Genomic DNA, 2939 nt, shown 5'->3' with positions numbered 1-2939 from the left:
ACAACCTATCATTCAAACGGGAGGAAAAGAGTCCGATTCTGAGCAGGACAGCATGAAACAGTTCACAGAATGGATTCTCCCTCAGTGCAATTTCCTCTGGGCAAGTTCTCGATCAGGGTACCTGCACACCTCGTGCTAATTGATTGGGGACAGACTGCCCTGTTCTGGCAGCTTGGAACTTCCTCTGAAATGACTCCTTTTTGCACATTCTGTAAAACAAACACAAGTTCCATTGCATTTGCATTCCTGACAGAAGAAAATAATGATTGTTTGGCTGATGCCTCCACACCTCCCCCAGAGCCACATGCACTGGATGTTCGTGCCTCAGAGGAGCCCTGTGATGTGTGTAGAGAACCTGGACTGAAATCTGGGACTGGGGTCAAGCAGCAAAGATGAGCCCTGGCTGGTGGTTCAGTGGTTAGAGCATGGGCCCTTGGAACAAAAGGTCTTGGGTTCAATTTCTGATCAAGCACATATACCTTGGTTGCAGGCTCTATCCCTAGCCAGGGCACATGCTGGAGGTCAGGAGGTCAGGGCACATGCTGGAGGCAACCAGTCAATGTGTCTCTCTCACATCATTGTTTCTCTCTCTCTCTCCCCCCCCACCCCCTTCTCTCCTTCCCTTCTTTCCCCTTCCATTCTCTTTCTAAATATCAATGGAAAAAAACATATGCTAGGGTGAAGATTTTCAAAAAAATGGTTAACTGACTTGTGGTTGGCTCGATATTTATTCAGTGGTTCTCAGTCTTGAGTGAGAAGATGCCTTTGAATACTGAAGTTTGGGACAGGCCACTTGAAAGGATTAAAATACTTAAAATGATCCGGTAAAGTAATTATAGTAGATGGCTGCCAGGGTGGGAGGAGATCTTAGAGCATCATTGAAGGAGGCAGTTATCACAGTTTCCCGAATGAACCACCCGTACAACCATGCCCCTACCAAGGAAGCTTCATTGCTCTGGCCACACCCCTTAGATATTCCATTTTTGAGCTGTCCAATACAGCAGCCGCTGGCTACATGTGGCTACTGAGCACTTGATATGTGGCCATTCTGAATCGAGATGTGCTGTAACTGCATTACACACAGGATTTTGAAAATTTAATCTGAAAGAAAGAATGTAAAATAGCTCAAAAATTATTTTTTTTCTATTGATTACATGTTGAAATAACATTATGGCTATATTGGGTTAAATAAAGTATATTATTAAAATTCATTTTACTTGTTTCTTTCTACATGTTTTAATATGGCTAGAACATGTAAAATTACATATGTACTTCACATTCTATTTCTACTGGACCAAGCTGCTCTGGAGACCAACTTCTCCCATGTTCCAGAAAATGCTCAGTACCTCCTTGGAGCTGGCTTGATGGTGCCCTTGCTTCTCATCTCCTAACCGAGAAACCAAGAGACATGGGTCCTGAAGCTCTTGCTTGATTCAAGACAGATCCTGACCGAGGAAAAGGGTAGCTTAGTGCACTGCCTGAGAGGCATAGCCATGAATCCATCGTGTAAACCCAGATACAGCTCATTCCAGCCCCGCTCCGGCTTTTCATGATTTATTTATTTTTTTCCAATTTAGGAGAATCTGTATTGTTTCCGATTCTCCCCACAGAATGAAAGCTTAATCAGTATGTTTGATGCCACGACATTCAGATTTCCATGAAGGGAGTGCAGGAAGAGGTATGGCCTGCTCTGCCCCGTGTCTCCTAACCATTCCACACTCCATCCAGCAGACAGTCTGCAGCACCTTTTCTCGGTCCTAACACAGTTTTTTACAGAGTGATTAGAGCTTTGCTCTGTGTATAGAGACAGTGCAGTGGTTGAGAAATCGGGACAGTGGAAGCTCAGAGAACTCTCTCCCCTCCCTCCCCAACCTCCAATGTTTCAGCACCAGGGTTCTAAGCAGTGAGTTTAGCACCCTTTTATTCATCCACCACCAGGCCAGGAAGGGTCCTCAGAAGGGTTCCGGCTGGCCTCCACCCCATGAGAGGGTCTCCTTTGCACAATTCTTCATAGCAGCCATCTGGCCTCTGCTGACCCCTCCCTCTTTGTTATAGGAAGCCCCTCCAACTCCCAGAACCCTGATGGCTGGGCTTGTTTTGTTATGATAGCTCTGACTGTATAAAGTTCGTGCTGATTTTGGAAAAAAATGTGGTGCCGTGTCACTCTGAAGTAACCTAAATGAGATCTAGAATTCAAAGAGACGTCCCTCTGCCCACAAGGATGAGCTTGAATGCAGGCTCAGATAGTAGGTTTTTGGTAATGCCTCATAACCAGTTACTGCTCCAGTTGCCTCATCTAAAAACAGGAGAGAGAAGATTGCTGCAAAGACACGAGAGAGGAGAAAAGGGCTGCGTGCATGCAGGCTGGTCCGTTGGTCTGATTCTGAGCGCCTATTTCTTCCTTCCTTCCTTCCTTCCTTCCTTCCTTCCTTCCTTCCTTCCTTCCTTCCTTCCTTCCCTCCTTCCTTCCCTCCTTCCTTCCTTCCCTCCTTCCCTCCTTCCCTCCTTCCCTCCTTCCCTCCTTCCTCCTTCCCTCCTTCCTCCTTCCTCCTTCTTCTTCTTCTTTCTTTCTTTCTTTCTTTCTTTCTTTCTTTCTTTCTTTCTTTCTTTCTTTCTTTCTTTCTTTTTCTTTCTCTCTCTTTTTAGTTCTTTATTGTTTAAAAAGTATTACATATGTCTCTTTTTCCCCCATTGACCTCTCCCCAGCCTTTCCCAGCCCCCAGCACAGGCCCTCACTCCCCCAGTGTCTGTGTCCAACTATGCTCACATGCATGTACACAAGTCGTTTATGTGCCCACCACACCCCCGCCTTCCCTCTGAGGTTTGACGGTCTGTTTGAGAGCGCCTATTCCTTTAAGATGGGCAGGGGCTGCCTTCCACGTGCCCAGCAAGCTCTCACTTCACAAAGATGCATTGGCAATTACTGAGCCCAGAGCTGT

This window comes from Pipistrellus kuhlii, unplaced genomic scaffold (assembly GCF_014108245.1).
Source record: "Pipistrellus kuhlii isolate mPipKuh1 unplaced genomic scaffold, mPipKuh1.p scaffold_m20_p_12, whole genome shotgun sequence".
Lineage (NCBI taxonomy): Eukaryota > Metazoa > Chordata > Mammalia > Chiroptera > Vespertilionidae > Pipistrellus > Pipistrellus kuhlii.
This window is presented reverse-complemented; position numbering follows the sequence as displayed.